Here is a 24,299-nt window from a genome sequence, read left to right on the forward strand (position 1 = left end):
GCCCTGGATCCAGGAGAACCTAAGGTTCAAATCCTTCCTCAGACACTTGACACTTACTAGTTGTGTGACCCTGGGCAAATCACTTAACCCTCATTGCCCCATCCAAAAAAAAATTATATCCTTAGTGCTTAGCAAAGTGCCTGGCACATAGTAGGTAATTAATAAATGTTTACTGAATTGAATTGAATTTTCTGGGGCACTGAGAGGTTCAGTGTCTTGCAAAGAGTTGTACAACCAATGTGCCAGTGGTAGGACTTGAATCCAGCTCTTCCTACCTTTGAAGCTAGCTCTTAATCCACTATACTATGCTGCCTCTCAAATCATAGAATGACTGGTCTAAGCAGGGCAATCCAGTGGGTTAGGGCTGCAAGCATTATTGTTAGTAGTTTGCAAGCCCCAATCTGGAAAGATTCTTGTATATTGGGACCTTGTTATATACCCTTCAGAAGTATTCTATATTTATATACAATCTAATTTACATTTCTAGGCAAATGCAGTATAATATATGCATCACGGTCTGGAGAAGCCCTACTGTGCCTCAGAGTCGAATGTTGTGGGTGTTTTGCTTAAAGAAAGGGAAGAAGGATTCCAAACAACATCCATTCAAAGAATGCTACAGGGGCAGCTAGGTGGCGCAGTGGATAGAGCACTAGCCCTGGATTCGGGAGGACCTGAGTTCAAATCCGGCCTCAGACACTTAACACTTACTAGCTGTGTGACCCTGGGCAAGTCACTTAACCCCAATTGCCTCACTAAAAAAAACAAAAACAAAAACAAAACACAAAGAATGCTACAGCTGGAAGGGACCCTAGGATCAACACATAACACCATCCCACCTACCAGGATTTTTATACATGGAGAAATTGAAGTGAAAACCAGCAAGGTACAGTGGAAATGCACTGAAGTCAGAGGATCTCTGTTCCAACCCATTCTCTCAAGTGTCCTATTTGTGGGCATTTCAGTAAGTTGCTTAAGCTCCCTAGTCTTCAACTTTCTCATGTAAAAAATGAGGGGTTGGAGTGGATGGTCTCTGACGTCTCTTCTAGTTCTAAAGTTAAGATCCTGTGAGTCCCAATGACTCACTGGTCCAAAGTCATTCAGATAGTAAGTGACAAAGTTCAGACTAAATCCCAGGTCTCCTGTCTCCCAATTCAATAATCATTCTGTACCCCCACCCCTGTATCAGGACCATCTGCATTTTTACATGGCCAAATTGTGCATGGGCATAATTGAGTCCATGAACGAGGTTTACTCTATTTCATGCTAAAATCATTAGCCAAAGAGAAGGAGCAGTGGGAGGGAAATCAACAGATGTGACTCCATGGTAGCAGGGGCAAGAGCAAGTGTACCTATTGCATTGGGAATGTACTTGTGCCGCTAGCATAGACCTGCTCGCTTAAGGTAAGGAGAAGCCACCATTAGTAGCCTGTCGTTTTAGACCAGCCCCCATCCTTCTGTAGATATAGAGTATGTCTTTAAGTAGGAGAGCAAAGGGAATGTGAAGGAATCTCCAGTGAAACCCAGTTAGTGCAGCCACAGTGATCTGGGGTTACTCAGCTTCCTTTCCTCCTATACCAGCCTATGTACCCACCTTGTGATGCTCATGCATGTTCCCATGATCACAAATTGTCCATCCACATCTTCATTGCAGGCATTTCAAAGGTCTGGGGAACATGAACATCACAAGACAGCTGGCTGGTGACAAATTGTCCGCAATGTCCACAGACACAGCTGGCTGCTGGATGCCGATACATCCTTCCAAGGCCAATTCCCTTTCCTCTCTGAGCATGCTGGCAGCAGAGGCCAGGACCTTTGTCAATCTGACATTACCGCAAAGATGATCATTTCTATCCTTATAGCCAGAAGTGATAGGAGCAATATCTGTACTGTTGCTTTATTTGAGATAGAGTTCAAGATAAATTCGGATTAGAAAATAAGTCTGCTTTGCTCTCTCTAATAGCAAAAATATTCATATACATATATATTCATATATATTTAAAAACAATATAGTGGGGGGCAGCTAGGTGGCGCAGTGGATAAAACACTGGCCTTGGATTCAGGAGGACCTAAGTTCAAATCCAGCCTCAGACACTTGACACTTACTAGCTGTGTGACCCTGGACAAGTCACTTAACCTTCACTGCCTCGAAAAAAATAAATAAATAAAAATCCAATATAGTGAAAGTATAGACATAGCAATGTAACTTTGCCCAGCTCCCAATCACTGACTTTCCTTGCTTTATAACTAAAATCCATAGTTATATAATAAAAACATACTTTAATGTCTTTAAACCTATCACCTCAGATAAAAATCAATGACAATCCAAATTGGCATTCAAGCCTGATTTTTCCCCTAAGCATGTCTGTTTACTATTCCATTGGAATTAACCATCCCCTGTGATGTTCTTTCACCCAAAATCAGGCTTTTGCTGAACCACTTAATGATGTTAGGCAGGGTGTGCCTGTATAATAATAGAAACAGAGCCAAAATTTCCAGATTTTCTTAATTACTTTTAACCACTTTTTTTCTCACACACCCATCTTAAAAGGCAATTAAGAAATGACATTTTGATCCATTATTCAGGGCTCTTGGATCAGAAGGGAAAGAAAATGTTAGGGAACATCAGGTCAACATGTGGGTGATAAGGGCCCACTTTTCTATTCTTGTACATTCCATTGTCCTCTCTCAGCCTCTGTTTCCTTGAGAGTCTTTAAATAACAGATACAAATTTACTATTCAGACCAATATTTTATTGAAAGAAACCCAGCAAGTATGCATAAACAACATTATGTCTTTTTTGTGACAGCCAATCTCAGAATATAAAACAAGATCTGCTATACTAAACAAAAGGGGAGCTCAATAAAAACTTGTTAAATTGAACTGGAATGAATTAAAGTGACTTGAATAGTAAGGCAACATGATAGAGTGGAAAGAGCAATGTAAGGAAGGCAACAAGCATTTATTAATCACCTACTATGTGCCAGACACTGTGCTAAATACTTTAAAGATATCTCGTTTGATCCTCACAACAACCCTGGGAGGTAAGTGCTATTATTATTCCTATTTTACAATTAAGGAAACTGAGGTAGCCAGAGGTTAAGTGACTTGGCCAGGGTGACACAGATAGTATCTTAGAGGGGATTTGAAATCAGTTCTTCCTAACTCTAAACCCAGTGCTCTACCCACAGAGTCACCTAATTGCCTACTGGCTTTTAGTCAGAAGAATAAAGAGTCAGGTATCAGCTCTGCCACTTACTACCTTCAACAATCAGTAAATCAACCAACATTTATTAAGTACATACAATGTGCCAGACACTATGCTGAGCACTAAGGATACACAGAGGCAAAAGTTAGCCCCTACCATCAAGCACCTCACAATTTAAGGGGACAACCACAAACAAAAAACCATATACAAATAAACTACATACAAGAGAAATAGGAAATAACCTAGGGAAGGCACTAGAATTAAGAGGGGTGGGAAAAGCTACCTTTAAAAGATAAGATTTTAGTTGAGATTTAAAGAAAACCAGGAGGAGGAAGATTTGAAGAGGGAGACCATTCCAGGCATGGGAGAGAGCCAGAGAAAATGCCTAGAGCCAATAAATGGAATGTCTTATTCAGAGAACAACAAGGAGGTCAGTGTCACGGATCAAAGAGTACAAGGAGGGGAGTAAAATATAAGAAGACTGGAAAGGTGGGAGTGGGCCAGGTTATGAAAGGCTTTGAATGCCAAACAGAGAATTTTGTATTTGACACTGTAGGTGATAGGGGGCCACAGGAGTTTATTAAGCAGGGGGGTAGCATGGTGGGACCAGCACTTGAGGAAAATCACTTAGGTAGCTAAATAGAATATGGATTAGAGTGGGGAGAGACTTGAAGCAGGCTGATCCACCAGCAGGATATTGCAATAGCCCAGGCATGAGGTGATGAAGACCTACTCCATTGTGGTGGCAGTATCAGGAGAGAAAAGGTGGCATATTAGAGGGATATTTCTTTTTTCTTTTCTTTTTTTTTGGTGGGGCAATGAGGATTAAGTGACTTGCCCAGGGTCACACAGCTAGTAAGTGTCAAGTGTCTGAGGCCAGCTTTGAACTCAGGTCCTCCCGAATCCAGGGCTAGTGCTTTATCCACTGCGCCACCTAGCTGCCATGGAGGGATATTTCAAAGGGGAAATTGGCAGGCTTTGATAACAGAACAGTTATGGGGGGGGGCAGTGAGAGAGAGCGTGAGGAGTCAGGATGACTACTAGGTTATAAGCCTGAAGGCCGGGGAGAATGGTGTTTCCCTCTATGGTGATAGGGAAGAGGGTGAGGTCAGTCATTTTACCTGAAAATGAAGAAGGTAAAGAGTTATAGGAATTGCTTCAGAGTGAAGAAAGCAGAACCAGGAAAATATAATGACTACAATAAAGTAAATGAAAAGAATAACAAGAACAAAAATGAAATGGAACTCCCTGTAATTATAATGACCAAACTTGACCATGAAAAAAAAAAAGAGTTGAGAAAATGCATCTCCTTCCCTTCTTTATAGAGGTGTGATGAAATAATGAGATTTAGCAGATACTCAAAGACCCACCTGGAGATTAAACTAGACTGATTGGATCAAGTGAGAGTGATTAACTGCTGATTAGCCTACTTCAAGTTAACTGGATTGTAATCACACCTTGAGAACACCGTCAGAACCAATGGATTTGGATGATGCCAACCAATCAGCTTGAAGCAGTGTGTAAGGACCGCCTCTGTTCCAGACCTATAAAAAGCTTCCACAATGAGTTTGCTGGAGAGAGTTCGTGATTGAAGCAGGCTTGTGGCAGAGGACTTGAGGAAGAACCAGACCAGGCTGAAACTCTAGGCTAAATAGGCTTTTTTCTTAACTTTCTGAACTCCATGGGAATATCTGTATGCTTTAATAAATGTTTAATGCCCAAGGACTGGTGCTAAAGCTTCTAATTTAAGGCGACCACAATTTAGATTTTAAACATCATAGAGGTAAGTGGTTATGGGTGCTGAATATTGTGCATACTGTCAGATTCAGTTAATATATTGGTTAGTTTTACTGGACAACTTTTTTCTTTGTAAAGATCTTTTGGTATAAAGGATAATTCAGTAGGAGAAGGGAAGGGATACACTCACAAATATAGGTCATACAAAATCAAGAAAAAACTTAAAGATGAATATTTTGTTATGGCAAGAGTGTTTATTTATGAAAATATCATCATGAAGAGGATGGTAAATGATCACTAACTGTCCATGAAGGAAGTAGAAAAGGGTTTAAATTGGGGTGAAGGGGTTAGACTTTTATATGTCAATGTGTAGGAGGTGAGAAGTCAGGGTATACAATAAGCAAGGTAGCTGAAAGAAAGAGACATGGTGAGGGAAGGCCAGACTCTTAGATTCATAAATTCTTCTTATATCTGGAAGGAATCATCGAGACCCTCTAGTTCAGGAGTTCTTACATTTTCTGAGTCATGAACATCTTAGACATTCTCATAAAGCTATGGACCCCTTCTCTGAATCGTTTTTATATAATTGAAGGATATGCCAAACTTCAGTGAGAAGCTAATGAACATAAGGATGTTTTTTTTCCCCCATCCAAGTTCAGAGATTTCCTGAAATCTATCCATGCATCCCTTGGGGTCCCTTGTGGATCCCAGTTTTAGAATCCCTGGTCTAGTACAACCCTCTCATTTTGTAAATGAGGAAACTAGAACCCAAAACACACACAGATATTTAGGAGCAAAATCAGGATGGGATCCCAGGTCCAGTGGTCTTTTGACTCAACACTACACCACCAATGCCACCCCACCCCCTATTTAGAACATGAACAAGAAAAGAGTCAGGGAAGGAGTGGCTAGAATGAGTAGCAGAGAACAGAAATGGATGAAGCGGTTGAAAGGAGGAGGGGACAGGGATTGTAGAGAACAGGTAATGGCCAGAACTACAAATCAGATGTATCCGAATCCAACACTGGCAAACACTACTTGGCCTATATGCTGGTGTTCCCTAAGCTGTGGTCCTAGGCCTGTGTGACCTAGACAGCAGGAACATTGCTACCTTTTAAAAATACCCTCAACTCAGTCCTGGTCAAGGAGTTTGTATAAAAATCATCAGCCTCTATGGAGTTGGCAGCAAAGGCTAGCTAGGTGACCCTGCCAGGGAGAGTTTTCCCAAAGAGGCTTTGAGGTTGTATCTCAGACTGACTGTTCCAAAGTTCAAAGCCATTAGATTAGATGGCTAGCTGGCACAGTGGATAGAACACTGGTCTTGGAGTCAGGAAGACCTGAGTTCAAATCTAGTCTCAGACACTAGCTATGTGACCTTGGACAAGTCACTTAACCCTTTTTACCTCCATTTCCTCATCTATAAAATGAGCTGGAGAAGGAAATGGCAAACCACTCCAATATCTTTGCCCCCAAACCCCCAAATGGGGTCATGACAAGTCAGACACTAAACAACTAAAAGTGACTGAACAAGTCATTAGATGCCATTGACTATTATGGCAGGTGAAAGATGAAATGACTGAAGGTTAGATCTTCCAAGCATATTGATCTACTAAGCAATGCGTGCCAATTGCCTAATGAAGTGGGACAAGACCTCCTCAGCCCAAACCTGGACCCTGGATACAGTGGGAGATACATTTTTATATATTACAAAATTAATCAAATAAGGCCAATTAATGAAAAGGAAACAATACAGCATCAGGTAATCTAACTTCTAATTGGATGAAGGATATGGGGCTTTCCAAGTTGTGGGGTGGGGGTAGAGAATGAACAAGTGCAAATCTCTGAATTCAGAAAAGGAGGCATCCCATTCCTCACAGATCTGTAAACAACCAAAGGAACATGGAAACGATCACTGTGAGATGCAGTAGCAAACTGTTAAAGTAGTGGACTTTTCTTCAGTAAGGGAAAAGCAGCCCATATAAGGAACAGCAAGGCAATATTGTCTTAGTAAACTAGGTCAACTCAAGAATTTGAGAAAAGTAAGTTTTTCAGTGTTAGAGGGAGAACTGATTAAAAACTAGTTTGAACTCACTCTTGCCAGTACTCTAGTAAAAGTAGGTAAGAGTTCAACTCTAGTCACTACTGCACTTGCTTAATAGACTTATTAATATTAACTTCTCTTCCCATGCCTAAAATCTCCACACATTTTTGATCATGGTTTTCCTGAAGGTGTATGTGGATGGGAGGGGTAACATATCAAGGAGAATTTAGTTAGAACTCTTCCAGGAAGATTGTGAACCTGAGCCTAGAAACCTATAGTGACTCAGCAGAGGGACTTACTGAGAAAGAGCTTAGAATAAATATGGGGGACAGCTAGGTGGTACAGTGGATAGAGCACTGGCTCTGGAGTCAAGAGTACCTGAGTTCAAATCCAGCCTCAGACACTTGACACTTACTAGCTGTGTGACCCTGGGCAAGTCACTTAACCCCAACTGCCTCACTTAAAAAAAAAAAAAGAAGAAATATGAGCTGCACACCCTTAGCACCCACACTCACTGATTGGTTTTACTGTGGGTGTCCATTCTCATGAGAATTCAATAAAGGCTTTTGTCAAACCAAAGTTGCCTCTGAAAGAACTTATTTTGAGAAGGTGGTCTGTATCTGTTTCTCACAATCACTATGGGGTCAGTTTTCAGATAAGACATATGGGTTGCTTGAGATAATACAATTATAATAAAACTCCTTGTACCAATTTTTGGATGTGTCTGAGTTTCTGGTGAACATAACCAAGGTCTTTGGTTAAGGGTCTCTAAGCAGCAGGGAGAGGTGGTCCAGTTTCTAGGACTAGGTTCAAACAATGCAATAAGATTTTCTCCCAGTTCTGACAGTTGAAAAAAAGTTTTCTCACAAGACAGAAATTGAACTAGACCCATAATTGAATAGAAACTAAGATAGCTCCAAAACTGAGTCACAAGATGGAGTCAGTGTGGTTCACTCAATTCCCACAATTAGCCACTTGCTGTCCTAATTCCCTCACTATTGTCCCTCATTCACTACATTCACTGTACAAAAGAGAAACATATTCTCCTGGAAAGCTGTGTGTGAAACAGATTATTATCAATGGGGTCATCCTCTAAATGCATCAAGGGAGCTTGTTATAAGGAAACTTTCACAAGGGAATAATCCTCTTGTAAATAATTTACATGGTTTTGTAAATCTGCCTTCTACAAGTCAGGATTGCTTAAATCCATAGATCTGCCTATGATCATATACAAATAAGACTCTTGTGGGAAATGCTTCAGTGAAGAGAGTACTGACCACTTATTCAAACTCAGTTCTCTCCTGACTATCTGATGATATGCTATTTTTTATATCAGTCAATGAGCATTTATTACACACCAATTATATGTTAGGCTTTATGCTAAGTTCTAGGCATACAGGAAAAAAAGTCCCTGTCCTCAAACTGGAGGAAACGTGTGCAAATAACCATGTAACTACAAGCTATATTCAGTATAAATAGGAGGTAATCTCAGAGGCAAGGTATTGAGAAAGGGGGAAGAGATAGAAAAGGCTTCTTGTAGAAGGTGGGAACTATATCAGAGACTAAGAGGAAACCCAGGAAGCCAAGAAGCAGAGGTAAGAAGAGAAAACACTTCAGGTATAAGGGACAGCCAGAAAAAAGGCAAAGAATTAAGAGATGGAGTATCATTGGAGAGGATCACCAAGACCAGTGACATGAAATCCTAAAGTGAAATAGAATTAAAGATAAGAAAGCCAGAAAGATAGGAAAGGGTTTTAAAAGCCAAACAGAGGGGAGCAGCTAGGTGGCACAGTGGATAAAGCACAGGCCCTGATTCAGGAGGACCTGAGTTCAAATCCTGCCTCAGACACTTGACACACTTACTAGCTGTGTGACCCTGGGCAAGTCACTTAACCCTCATTGCCCTGCAAAAAAAACAAAACAAAAACAAAAAGCCAAAAAGAGATTGTTATATATAGTATGCATATAGCTCTTTCCTGTTTAAATATTTTTTATAATAAACATTTTTATTTAAAGTTTTGAGTTCCAAATTCTCTCTCTCCTTCCCTCCCTCCCCTCCCCCCTCCCCAAGGCAGTAAGCAACCAGATATAGGCTATACATGTGTATGTATATGTATGTGTATGTATACATGTATATGTAAATGATATGTATACATGTACATGTACATGACCATATTAGTCATTTTGTATAAGAAAACTAATAAAAGAAAAGTCATGAAAGAAAGTGAAAAATAACGTGCTTTTATTAAAATGGTATCAGCATATTGGGTCTTATTTTTAAATTATGTGTGTCTAAGTTCTACACATATTTAAATACTCAAGGAAATTTACCATGAGGATAAGCCATTGATACAAATCACACCTCCATGCCTAAGTGCCCTGGTCTTTATGTGTTACTGTACCTGAAAAAAAAATCATTATCAAGTGGTCAACTCTGATGATGGGCCTTGAAAATTGAATGAGGCTTGCTCTTGGGTCACAGACAGAGAGTGCATAAAGGGCTACTATATTAGAAAACTTTTACTGCTTGGTAGAATCTATCAATGCTTGGTCTCTGCAAGCACAGTCTCTGGAAACTGAGTGCCATGTCCTTGATAAAATCAAACATCAGGACTTGCCTAAGAATTCAGTAAAAGAAATTACACTCAAGACAAACAAAATCTTCACTTGAAACACTCTAAGTCAAAAGGTTCCATACAAATCTGGGCCTTAGCTTCTTCATCTTCAAAAGGAAGGGACTGGTGTCCAAACAAGAGATAGAGAATATTATGAAATGCAAAATTGATGATTTTGATTACATTAAACTAAAAAGGTTTTGTACAAACATAAGCAACACAGCCAAAATTAGAAGGGAGGCAGAAAACTGGGAAATAATTTTTACAGCCAGTATTTCTGATAAAGGCCTCATTTCTAAAATATATAGGGAACTAAATAAAATTTATAAGAATGTAAGTCATTACCTAATTGGGAAATGGTCAAAGGATATGAACAGGAAGTTTTCTTTTTTTTTTCCCTTTTTTTCTTTTTTTTGGTGAGGCAATTGGGGTTAAGTGACTTGCCCAGGGTCACATAGCTAGTCAGTGTTAAGTGTCTGAGGCTGGATTTGAACTCAGGTCCTCCTGAATCCAGAGCCAGTGCTCTATCCACTGCACCACTTAGCTGCCCCTAACAGGCAGTTTTCTGATGAAGAAATCAAAGCTATCTATTGCATATGAAAAAATTCTCTAAATCACTAAATTCTCTAAATCTGAGGTACCACCTTACACCTATCAAATTGGCTAATATAACAAAAAAGAAAAAAATAATAAATGTCGGAGCTGTAGAAAAATTGGAATACTAAGGCATTGTTGGTGGAGCTGTGAACTGTTCCAACCATTCTGGAGAGCAATTTGGAACTATGCCCAAAGGGCTATGGGACTGTTAATACCCTTTGACCCAGTGCTAGGTCTGTATCCCAAAGAGATCATAGAAGAGGGAAAAAATATTTATAGCAGCTCTCTTTGTGGTGGCAAAGAATTGGAAATCAAGGGAAAGCCCATCAATAGGGGAATGGCTAAACAAGTTGTGGTATATGAATGTAATGGAATACTATTGTGCTATAAGAAATGATGATCACAGGGCAGCTAGGTGGCATGGTGGATAGAGCACTGGCCCTGGAGTCAGGAGGACCTGAGTTCAAATCCAACCTCAGACATTTGACACTTACTAGTTGTGTGACCTTGGGCAAGTCACTTAACCCCAATTGCCTCACAAAAAAAAAATGATGAGCAGGAGGAGTTCAGAGAAACCTGGATGGACTTACATGGACTGATGCTGACTGAGAGGAGCAGAACCAAGAGAACATTGTACACAGTAACAGCAACATTGTGTGATGAACAATGGTGATAGACTTGGCTCTTCTCGGCAGTGCAATGATCCAAAGCAGTTTCAAAGAACTCATGATAGAGAGTGTTCTCAGCATCCAGAAAAAAGAACTGTGGATTCTGAATGCAGATTGAACCATACTGTTTCTACTTTGGGGCCATTTTTTCCTTCTTTTTTGAGGATTTTCCCTTGTGCTCTGACTCTTCTTTCACAAGATAACTAATATAGAAATATGTTTAATGTGATTGTACATATACAATCTATATCAGACTGCTTTCCATCTTGGGGAAGAGGGAGGGAAAGGAGGGTGGTAGAAAAAAATTGGAACTAAAAATCCTGTGAAAACACATGTTGAAAACTATCCTTATATGTAACTGGAAAAAAATAAAATACTTAAAAAAGGAAGGGACTGGACTAGTCAACTAACATTTATTAAGGGCTTGCTATGTGCCAGCAACTGTGCTAAGCACTGAGGATACAGAGAAAAGTAGAAAAACAGTCGTTGCTCTTAAGAAACTCACATTCAGGGGCAGCTAGGTAACACAGTGGATAGAGCACCGGCTCTGGATTCAGGAGGACCTGAGTTCAAATCTGGCCTCAGACACTTGACACTTACTAGCTGTGTGACCCTGGGCAAGTCACTTAACCCCAATTGCCTCACTAAAAAGAAGAAGAAGAAGAAGAAGAAGAAGAAGAAGAAGAAGAAGAAGAAGAAGAAGAAGAAGAAGAAGAAACTCACATTCTAAGAGGGGAGATAATATGCAAACTGTTGTTTGTCCTCGGTTTCAAAGAGAACCAATGACATCATGAGGTGATGTCATGACTAGTGAATTTAAGTGAGGCAGTTACACAAAATAGTCAGATTTACTCTCTCTTCTAGTGTTGTTGAAGTCCAGTGGCAAGTAAAGTCAGGATGATTGGTAATAGATTGGGATGCAGAGGATGACCTTGGGGTCTTTGATGTCTAACCAAGCTCTAAGTGCTCCACAGCACCTACTTCAGCCATCTTTGTGGTCATTGGAACAGATTGTTCTCATCTGCCTATTCTGCTCAGGGAAGTTCACATACTTGGAATAGATATCCCTCTAACTCACTGACAAGTTTGAGGCCTTTTGGCTACCCTCAACCTTGTTTCGCCTGTTTGCCTGGATAGTTTTACTAGACTGTGGCTGCTGTACATGCTATAGCTTCTTGGAACCACAGGATAATAGACAGGATAAATTAGTGGTAGTCTTGGAAGGAAGGCAATAAAGGAATACTGGGAAAGGCATCTTGTAGAAGATGGGGCTTTACCTGAGACGAAGGAAGTCAGGCAAGTCAGGAAGTAAAGATGAGAAGGGAGAGAGTTATTGGCATGGGAGATAGCCATTATAAACATTATGAGTCAGGAGATGGAGCATCTTCTTCAAAGAAAAGCAAGAAGGCCTTCCAGCCCTAACATGGTAAATATTATTCCTCTTTTTTCCAGCAGTGAGTTGTTCATTCATCTCCAGCCCCTGGCTTCCTCCATAGGTATCTAATACGTCTTTGTGGTGGCTGACTAATGGGTGAAGGAAGTGGTATGTTAAGAGTGACACTTACATACTATCCAGAAGATGTCAGACTTGTATCTTTTAATGGTGAAACCCAAGCTCTCCCAACTCAAAGAAAACTCGACTTATTTTAGAAGCATTTGATCAGACTGACCGGTTGGATAGGTAACCTGAAAACTGAAAATGAGGCAGAAAATATCTTTCAAAGTAGAAAATAAAAGCTTCCAAGAAACAAATCATGTATAGACTAAGTAAGTTTATTAATAAAGACATTCTGAGACAAAGAATGACCTGAACTAAGGAGCTTTCCCTTCTTTTTTCAGTCTCAATATAGCATTTGCTTTTGACATAAAGAATTGAAAGACATTCTGTGCTCGAATGTGTGATAAGTTGGGAGGTAGGAGACATGAAATCAAATCTAGGCTCTGCTACTTGGTACTCACATGACTTAGCCTATCTGAGCCTCAGTTGCTCATGTATAACATGAGCAGTTCAGACTAGATGACCTCCAAAGTTGCTTCCAGCTCAAAGTAAATGATCCTACATTTTTGTTTCTATTTTTCTGAAAACATACCAGAGGAGGCTCATGTTTGAAAGCAGTGATTCAACTTCAGAAAAACAGGAGATTATATTAGAGAAGCCACACCTTGAATCTAGACTCCATGGAGGGCTTCCTGAATACTGAGCAGGGATAGACAAAATATTCATTATTTCTTTGATCTGAGTTGTACCTTAAGAATTCTCTGCCGTTGACTTCCAACTATACTGCAAAGAACACAACTCCAATGTGCTGGCTGCACAGCCTGAATGGCAAACAGACTTTTACCTAAAAGATGATTTTATGGAGAACTCACACAAGGCAAACACTCACACGGAGGTCAGAGGAAGCAGTACAAGGACACTCTCAACGTCTCTCTGAAGAACTTTAGTATCAATTATGAGATGTGGGAGAGAGTGGCACAGGACTGCACAGCATGGCATACCTGCATCAAAGAAGGTGCTGTGCTTTGTGGGCAAAGAGGAATTGCAGTAGCACAAAGGAAACATGAAATGTGCAAATATAGACATCTCCATCCCAAATGTTCGAAAGAATTGTTTGTGCACATCCTTCAGTAGAGCTTTCTGAGCTTTATTGGACTGATCAACCACAGTCTAGGACACTGTACCTCAACCCCACCATCATAGCATCACTGATACTCTTCAGATATGGAGGACGAACAACAACAACCTTAAGAATTCTGAGAAGGGGACAGCTAGGTGGCGCAGTGGATAAGGCGCCGGCCCTGGATTCAGGCAGACCTGAGTTCAAATCTGGCCTCGGACACTTGACACTTACTAGCTGTGTGAACCTGGGCAAGTCACTTAACCCCAATTGCCTCACAAAAAAAAGAAAAAAAAAACAAGAATTCTGAGAAGTCTAGACAAAGCAAGAATTTCATGGAAACCCAGTTTAATGAGAAAAGGATATATCTACAGAAGTAATCCTTCTTGTATTGTACTAAATGTACTTTCAAAATATTCTAATATAATGACTTTCAAACTAACTTGACCATAGGGCACTTTGGGATTCCAAATATGTTGATAGAAATCTTAAATGTTGGTATACATGGTAATATAAAAGAATTTGAGATATTTTGAAGCAAAATATTCATAGAGGGAAAAATTCTACACATGCTAAGTGGTTGTATTATACATGCATTTTCATATTTAGCTTTGCAGAGGGAAAAATAAAATCACTACAATTAGCATTTTCTCTTGGAAACCCCTATTTATATCATGGTTTCTTGGAATGCAGTTTGGAAAACACTTGTCTACTGAATGTAGGTGACAGCAGGTGAACCTCACTTTACAAAACAGGTATACGTTGGAAAAGTTGTATAAATTAAAATTTTGTAAATGAAATTTACTCCCTTTCCCCCATTTCTGTACTACAAACTTTCATATCCAATTAGCGACTGCTTCTAACATTTTAACCTTAAGTTTACTTGACTCACTCTTTCCTGCCAAAGGGATTAATAATCTATAAACAGATACAAATACACTGGGGATGGATGGGAAGAGAAAAGCTGCTATTTTTAAAAGTCCTTTTATTTAAGAAATCTATTAAAAGAAAATGAACAGATTAGGGAAAATATTTAAAGTTAATTTTTCAAATAAAACTCTAACACCCCAAAATCTTTAAGAAACTCATACATACATATACATAAACACACACACATACATATGTATATATTAGGGCAAGGATTGCTTTTTGCCTTTCTTTGTATTTTTCAGTTCTTAGCACAGTGCCTGGCATATAGTAAACCCTTAATAAATACTTGTTGACTGACTGATTGACTGGAATGACAAACATAAAGAGTTCAAGAAAACTTAGAAGGACTTTATGAATTGATACTAAGTAAAGTAAGCAGAACTAGGAGAATGATACTTTTAATGACCACAGTAACATAAAGAAGAACATGGAAAGATTATCAAATTATGGTCCAAAGCAATGACTAATTGTGATTCTGAGGTCTGATTGATGGTTTAGCATACTTCCCTCCTCTTAGTAGAGAAGTGGTGGATAATAAGTGCAAAATGAAGTATGCATTTATAATATGGTCAATGGGTTTATTTGTTTTGCTTAACTATATTTCTTTGTTATAAGGGAGGATTCTATTAGGGGCATCATGGTGATAGTATGGAAGGCACTGAAAGATAACACTAATGTAAAAAAACAAAAGACACATCAATTCAACATTTATTGAAAAGAAAATTTCCCATTGATTTCCACCTTGGGAAAACTCCCTTACTGCCCTTGCTTTTTCTTTTGAGATTTCTTTCCATGGAAGTTCAGTGTCTATCCCGCATGCCTATAATTCTCTCCTTCCTCATATTTCAATCCCCCTTAATTCTAGTGTCTTTCTTTTTTTTATTATATCCAGTTTATGATATATATGTGTGTATATATATATGTGTGTGTGTATGTATGTGTGTATATGTACAAACAAGATTACAGATAGCTATAGATATAGATAGATGATATAGATAGATATATAAAATCTTGTTTGTACATAGTTTTTTTGCATGCTGTCTCTACCATTAGACTGTGAGCCCCTTGAGAATAGGGATTGTCTTGCCTCTTTGTATCCCCAGTGTCTGGAATATAGTAGATGCTTAATAAATATCTGTTGATCATCTGAGTTCATGATTTAGTCTATTTGAGATTGAGGAATGTATAAACCCAAAGCTTTAGTAATTCTGACATTCCTTGTCAGGCTGGAAACTTAGGAGGTTGGCAATCAACATCAAATCTCCAAATTATTGAAAATGTTCTTCCTACAAAATCCACTGCCTTCCTCCTAACCAGGCAGCTGAATATTTAGGTGGAAAGATACCTAATTGCTTTTCAAACAGGACTTAAAAGTGTGGGAGACTAAATAAAAAAGAAACTACAAGATCTTATTTTCCTTCAAAGCCACTAAAGGCACATTTACCTTTGAAAAACTAAAAATAAACATTAGGGATACTATAGACATAGAGAGGCCCATCATATCTGGGATCCTGTATAAATTGTGTCATCCCAGGAGACAAACACCATTTTCTAAATAAGAAATTCTCAGGGGTTATTTTCAGGTCTTCTGAGAAGAGTGATGCCCATACTAACTCACTGTTTTGAAATAACAAAGAATTACAAGGACAGAGACAGACAGAGAGACTAGATAGATAGATGAGACAGATGAATGGAAAGACAGGCAAATAGTTTGGTATATAGATAGAAAGGTAGACAGACAAATAGAGATACAGACTGATGGATATATGTGTGTGTATACACACATGCATATATATATATACATATATGTGTGTATGTGTGTGTGTATATATATATATATATATATATATATATATATATATATATATATATATATATACAAGCAGGTAGATAGACAACTATATAGACAGAAAGATAGACCAGACAGATAAATATGATAGACAAATAGATATACAGAGAGAGAGAGAGAAAAGACAACACATCAAAGGACAATGAGAACAGGAAGGAGAAGGTAGCCATGGAGGAAAAAGTGGTGATAGGTGAAATGTGGAAGGGACAAACAAAGAAACTTCAGGAAGTAACATAGAGGCCTAGGTCAGAGAAGGGTAAAGGAAAAATGTTATTTCTCCAAGCCCAAGTGCCAGAATCAATAACACACCTGCTCCCCACCCACCAAGAAAACAAAGCCATTAACCAAGGAGAAGAACCTTGCTCTAGTCAGTAAATCTAGGCTGCAAGCAGACCAGAGGATGTAAGGATAGAGAAATGATGAAGGAGAAGCCCCCTTCACTAGGGAATACAATGACAAAATCTCCCATTTGTCTTTTATTGCTCTTTCCTGCTTCTCAAGGTCTGGATGGGAACTGCTGTACCTGCACCAGGTCAAGGTCACAGCTTGACATCTGAGGTCAGCCCCACTGTGGTGGACAGCTTCAGTGCTTATTTTCTTGACTTAAATTTAGGATAATGAGAGGAAATACTTTTTTTTCACACAGGATTCTCTGAACCAAAAACTGATACTGGAAGGAAAGAATTTGGATCCATTTATGAATTATAGAGCCAGGAACAAGGTTTGACTTATGAAGGATGTGAATCCCTTCAACACCTTCCCATTCCATCATTTTGGCCTATTGAGTAATGTTCCCTCTCTTTCAAATAGTGGTGTAGAGTCTGAAAAGATGTTCTCAAGCATAATTGTTCTAATTAAAGTAAGGTAGGCACTGGTAGCACACTGGAAGTTAACACTTCTCTACAATAGTCTCCAAAGCCTGTTTTAAGGACAAGGTCAGAGCAGATAAAAAAACTTGCTCTGGAGTTTGGCAGTCACCCACCAGACAAGATAACCATGAGACAGCCTAACTACTCACACAGGAAAAACCAAGCTGATTAAGAATATCTGTAATCCAGACTATAATATGGAATTAGATACTCAATAACATAAAGTTCATCCATCAATATGTATGTCTTAGACAGTCACTAAGAATGGCCAGTGAAATAGACCTAAAACTAAATAGAAGAGTAGGCTGGATTGACTTTGGGAAATTACATAGTGCTTTCATAGATCCTTAAGCTTCCTTCCAAAACAAAGGGCAATTTATTTAAACATCAGAAATCTTCTGGTGATAGTATATAGCTACAAGTCATGAAATCACTATCACAGTCTCATAAGAGTTAAGGCTGCCTAAAGGTAAACAGAAAGACATGTTATTGGAGCATGGTAACATACAACCAATGAGAAGTGGCCCAGGAGTGTAAAGGATGACATAAGAGAGATGCATGAAGGAAGTAAGCTAATGCTCCAATGAAAATTATGGATAACCAATGGACAGCCCTCCCTCTCGATCACTACCCATGCAATGACATGCTCTAGAACAGGGCTTCTTAAATGTTTTTCACTTGAAACCCGTTTTAGCCCAATAACTTTTTACACAACTCCAGGTACATAGGTATATAAAATAGGTATACATAACCTTTTACTGTTGCCAAATTTTTCACAACCCCCACATTCAGTTATGTCACCCCATATGGGGTCAAAACCCACAGTTCAGTTTTTAAAATTAATGTTAAAATTATTTTACATGTAATTGGGGGGAAATCAAATTTTAAATAAAAAAAACTCCACAGTTTAAGAAACTATACTCTGGAGAAAGCAGATTAGGTGGAGAAATCCCCCTGTGGAGGAATTATGGGAGTATAGGAACAAGAGTCACATTGGATAGGAAGGCTTAGATATGTTGTAATTGGCTCGGTTGAAAAGAGAAAATGAGCTATGAAGTCATAAATACAACAAAGTATCTCTTCCCATTTATATTATATATATACATGTATATATGTGTGTGTATAATGCATGTGTATCTTTTATATGTGTGTATACATAAAGAGAGGGAAAAGAGAGGGAGGGAGGCAAGGAGGGAAGGAGAGAGGAGGAAAAGAAAGGGGGCAAGCAGCATAGTATAGTAGAGATCCAGCCTTTTCAAAGTCCTGCTTCTGAAACATCCTGGCTATGTTAACCTGCACAAGCTATGTGTGCTCTAAGAAACTCTCTAATTTACAGAGGAGTTGGCCTGCATTGATTGGTATGGGGTGTTTACTCACTTGGGAATTCTCAATACTGTCAGTTACTATTATATATACATTTATAATATCATATACTATATGACATATAGTATTTGTATTATGTTATTATACAACACTATATCGCATATTATATAATTATTACATATTGTACAACATATCTCACAGATTGTATAATATATTTCACATATGGCTTTGAGGCCCTGGACATAGTGACTTCTTGCCATTCCAAGCCTCCAAACTTTCCCACTGAGGTAGTTAGTTACAGTTCAGTAGACCTACAGGATGCTACCATCTTTGAATATTGATCCCCTACCAGATATCTCCAGAACTCTGGTCAGAAGGACAGTGGGCACAGAATATGTTCTGAGAGAGCCTCCTTATTGTGAAATCTGCAAAGGGAAAACATAGATGACCTTTGAAACTATGGGACTACCCAGTCTAGCAGCAAATAGCCCTATTACAAAAGCAAAGACATCTACAGGGATTAGGAGGATTATACAAGCCGCCTAAATTGATTGTAGCCAATGTTGCAATGAATGAGAAAACCCTTTGAAAAGGTCCAGAAGAAAATGTGATGAAACTATTGCCCACAGAGCAACAAAGCCACAAAAGCACTTCTAGAAACTTCCTAAGGATTAAGACAATTGACTCACTGAGGTCATCCAAGGCTTTCCTACCTCTCTTATCTGGACCTCTATCATTTTTTTTTTTTTTTGCAACTGAAATGAGAGATAAAAGGGTACCCACCATACTGGCTCCAAAGAATCCAACCAGACCAGACCAGTGCGGCAAAGTAACAGGGGAGTAGACTTCAGATCTATCTATAAAAAGGAAGTACTTTCCAATAAGTAGAAATGCCTGGTTACTCAGTGTACAGAGTGCAGGAAAACCTCAACTATGACTTCAGATACTTACTAGCAGTGTGACTCTGGGCAAGTCACTTAATTTCTGTTCACTTCAGTTTCCTCATTTGTACAATGAGGATAATAATAGCACCTACCTCCTGGGATCAATGAGATAATCATTGTAAAAAGCCCAGCACAGTGTCTGGCACATGGTAAGAACTAGACAAATGCTAGTCGTTGTTGTTGTTCTTATCACAGAAGGTATTCAAGAAAATTCCAGCTGACCCCTCATATTACAGAACACATTCATACTTCAGGTAGAGGTTAAATTAGATGACCTCTGATTCCTTCCAACTCACAGATACCTAGTTTCTATGGCAGTGTTCTTTTGTCCATATGCCATTGCTTCCTATATCAAGGTTTGGAGATTTAATTTATATAGCCAAATGAGTTGCCACCTACCTGGTGTAGGCTGGCTGATAAGGAATCTCCTAAATTCCCAGGAATTCTCAAATACAAATAGGAAGCCTCTGTCTCTGGCCATGGTTTCATATCATACTTGGATAGATTCATAATTTCACTGATGTGGGTATTCCCATCAATGAAGCAGATTATAAGCCATCCCACCACTTATTTTGTGGAATACTTATTTAAGCTTCTGTGTATATAGCACACACGCATGCACACACACATACATACACCTTGCACACAAAACTACCCAAGGTTCACAATACTCTGTAGGTCCATGTACCCTCAAAGTCACAGAACATGACCCCTACCAATGATTTTACTTTTCCTAAACAGACAGAGGACACAGTTAGTTTAAAGCAAAGGAATGTAATGAAATTGCATTTCAAGAAAAGTAGCAATAACCACCTTCCCTATAAACATGTGTCATATTTTCCCACAAATACACACAACATTAATGCAAAAAGTAGGTATACATGGAAAGGTGCCCAGGCAAAATGAGTGGCTAGGGTACACATATGAAGAAGCATTCACATAGGAAACACACATGACCAGGGCACACGCAATGAGAGGCAACTCATGCCTCCAATACAGAATCACCAGTTTTTTCTTGCATTATAAAAATACAGATGTTCCCTGGCCTGCTTCCTAATGGTCTGTCCAGGTGTCATCTATTCACTCTTTTTTTTTTTAATAAAAGTATTTTATTATTTTCCAGTTACATGTAGAGATAGTTTTCAACATTTGTTTTTATAAGATTTCCAATTTCAAATTTTTCTCCCTCCTTCCCCTCTCTCCCCCCTCCCCAAGACATCAGGTAAACTGATATAGGTCATATATATATGTGTGTGTATATATATATATATATATATATATATATATATATATATATATATATATATATATGATAACCTTAAACATATTTCTGCATTAGTCATGTCATACGAGAAGAATCAAAGCAAAAAGGAAAAACCTCAAAAAAGAAAAACAACAGCACCAAAACCAAAAGAAATAGTATGGTTCAATCAGCATCCATATTTCACAGGTCTTTTTTTTTCTGGATTTGGAGAGCCTTTTCCATCATGAATCCTTTGGAACTTTCTTGTACCGTTGGATTGGTGAGAAGAATCTAGTCTATCACAGTTGATCAACACATAATTTTGATGATACTGTGTACAATGTTCTGACCTGGTTCAGCTCATCTCACTCATCATCACTTCATGCAAGTCCTTCCAGGTTTCTCTGAACTCTTCCTGCTCATCGTTTCTTACAGCACAATAGAATTCCATTACATTCATATACCACAACTTGTTCAACCATTCCCCAATTGATGGACGGCCTCTCAGTTTCCAATTCCTTGCCACCACAGAAAGAGCAGCTATAAATATTTTTGTACATGTGGGTCCTTATTCACTCTTATTACATAAGTCACTCACCCTGTTTTTCCTGTTGTGCAGCACATACTTTGGAATTATCAACCCTCACTTGAATTGGGAGACTGGGCCCCTCAGAACATGGCCACTATGTACTCTCAGGACTCTAGAATTAACCCTGAAGGATCAGAAGAGTAGCCTTTATATTATCTGAGTCCACAAACTCACATAGATGTATTTCCCCCATTCATTATTAGTTGATTTCAATGTCAGTCAATTTAATTTGCTTTTTAGAAATGGGTATTTACTATAGTAGTTGGTTGGTTGTTGTTCTTTGTTCTCAAAGAGGACCAAAGTAGCATTATAATTTGTACAAAACACCACTCCACATACAGGCTGTGACATACTCTTCCACCAGTACTTGTAGAATCCAGGGGAAAGTGACCTCTAACTTAGAGTGCACATGTGATACACATGTGCCAAAAGGTGACTCACAGCTGGAATGCTTTTATAAGAATCCTCAAAGTGTTCCCTTTGGGCATTGGGTAGATTTCCTTTTAGGTTTCTTGTAGAATAAGGGTCCTTAATTTGTATGTGTCATGAACCCCTTTGACAGTCTAGTGAAGCTCATGGACCCCTTCTCAGAATTATGTTTGTTTCCTGTATTCATAATTAAAGGAAATAAATTTCAGTTAGAGGTTAATGAAAATAAAGATCTGGGGTTTTTTCCCCTTTCAAGTTCATAGACCATCTGAAATCTACCCAAGGACCCCAGGCTAAAACCCCCTCTTTTAGAGACTTGAAGATTCAAGGCAGATGCATTTCTTCATCACAGCCTGTCCTCATCTGATGTAGACAGTGCCATCAGATGTTCCAGATATGCTTCTAGGGCAAGAACATCCAAAATTTTCTGGCACTCCCAAAATTGCACATCCCTTCTTTGGTAAAGACAAAATGGAGAGATGAGGTAGACTGAGGCTGATAACAAATGCTCTCCTCCAAAACAATTGCTCAGAGACTTGGTCATGGGTTTCCACCACTATGCTGGTTTGAATCCTTGCATGCTGAATTGGTCTGCTATTATATAGACAAAAGCCCACAGAATGTGACCAAGTTTTCTTAACCATTTTGATGATACTTTCTGTACAAGATCACTCCGGTTCATGCAGTGGCTTTCAAGGGTATCTAAACTGATCAGAACTTTTTGTACTTTGTCTAAAGTCTGTAAATGACCACACACTACCTCCACCACCTTGCCCCAGGCTCAACACAGTATCTTGCATATACCAGGTACTTAATAAATACTTGTTGACTGACTACTATACTTACATATGTTAGTTGTTATCTTTCCACTGATGATCATTCTTTAGTTAATGAAATTTTGATTATTTGGAAAGCATGATATTTCATCCTTCAAATTCATATAGCTTCACCACAAGAACAATGGAGTTAAAAAGGGATTTCAACTTACAAGTATAAAAAAGTACCACACAACTTCTCATTTATGATTTGCCTTCTTCTCCTAGTAAATTCTGGACAAAAATTCACTTGTTACATTAAAAAGTCACACAGACCATTATTTTATTTAATCTTCTTGTTGGTTTAACAAACAAGAAAACAAAAAGGTCTCTCTCAGTCAGTATGTAAGTCAGGTGGAGAAGAGGGCTGAGCTGAACAGTCACCTGGGAGGACAACTATCCAATAGACAAGGAGAGAGAGCACACCTTGACCTCATAAAAGAAAGGAAGACAAGTAAGAAACAGGCCTGAATCAGAAAACTGGAAAGAAAGCTCAAGGTGTTAGTGCATTCTGAAAGGTTTATGAAGGCTATGCACACACAGGCAACCAGCCCCCCAGGCACACAGAGAAACAAGCATCCCCCTCATCATGGAGTTCAGGTTCATTCCATCACCCATGAAACAATCAGTGGAAATTTCCAGCCCTGCTCCACTGTAATGTTCATCCAGGCCTCTACTGTTTGTGAGAGGCTTTACAGCGTTTGTATATTCCCTATAAACTTTGCTTTAGAAATGATAATGATGGGACAGCTAGGTGGTGCAGTGGATAAAGTACCAGCCCTGGATTCAGGAGGACCTAAGTTCAAATCTGGCCTCAGACACTTGACACTTACTAGCTGTGTGACCCTGGGCAAGTCACTTAACCCCAATTGCCTCACCAAAAAAAAAAAAAAAGAAAAGAAAAGAAAAGAAATGATAATGACTCCAGGCCCATGCATCAGCCTCAGTCATGGGGAACTTGAGCTCCCCTCATATGAGTTCAGTGTTTCCTTTGTTACTGGGACTGTACTGGGGCTATGTCTTAATTTAACACAGTATGAGAGAGCTAATATGTATCTCCAAACAACTAACTCAATTCATGCACTACAGTTTGCAATCCTGCTGTTTCCTGGCTATGAAGGAAGGAAAGAAGGCAGGAAGGCAGGAAGGTAGGAAGGAAGGAAGGAATAAAAGCACTTATAAATCATTTGTTATATGCCAAATGAGACAGTCCCTGTTCTTGAGGAGCTCATTATCTATTTGAGACAGACTTCACATAAAAGATGACACAGCTACAAGGTGGATGAAAAGTCCTTTTGATCCTTAGGGTCTATTATCAGGTAAAATGGCAATGCCTAGGGATCTGGAGGGCATAGCTCGGTGGGTTGGAGGGTAGATGGTAAGGTTCAATATAGTGCAAGGTAGGTGATAAGGCACCATGGGCTTTATGGCATGGTGGCAGGCAGATGTAGGACCCCAAAATGCTTCAATATTACTTGCAGCATTGTAAGTGGTATTCATCCTAGCAGTGTGAGAGGCTGTGTCAGCCCTGTAATCAAAGGAGCTGGAAGACCTAGCCCTGCTGAGAAGAGGAAAGTGGGCCCAAGAATAAGAGTGGAACAGGGGTTCTGATTTCTCTTCCATGGGGTCAGGAATAGAGGAAGAGTGTCCAGATGGGAGGAAGAACATAGTATTTATAGGATAGTTGTAGGGAAGGATTCCCTGGGGCACTTGCCCAGTAACAGCTGGGTGCTGAACAACAACAATCTTCATGTTACAAATAGGGAGACTGAAACACAGAGAGATTAAGTGATTTGTACAAAGTTACACATGTACTAAGTTGCAGTG

General features: G+C 39.1%; 1 pseudogene; it reads left to right on the top strand.

Annotated features, from left to right (window-relative positions):
* Nucleotides 1-1,673: 1,673 nt before the first annotated feature.
* Nucleotides 1,674-24,299, top strand: part of LOC122749980 — a 47,503-nt pseudogene continuing 24,877 nt past the window's right edge.

This window comes from Dromiciops gliroides, chromosome 1, assembly GCF_019393635.1.
Source record: "Dromiciops gliroides isolate mDroGli1 chromosome 1, mDroGli1.pri, whole genome shotgun sequence".
Classification (NCBI taxonomy): Eukaryota; Metazoa; Chordata; class Mammalia; order Microbiotheria; family Microbiotheriidae; genus Dromiciops; species Dromiciops gliroides.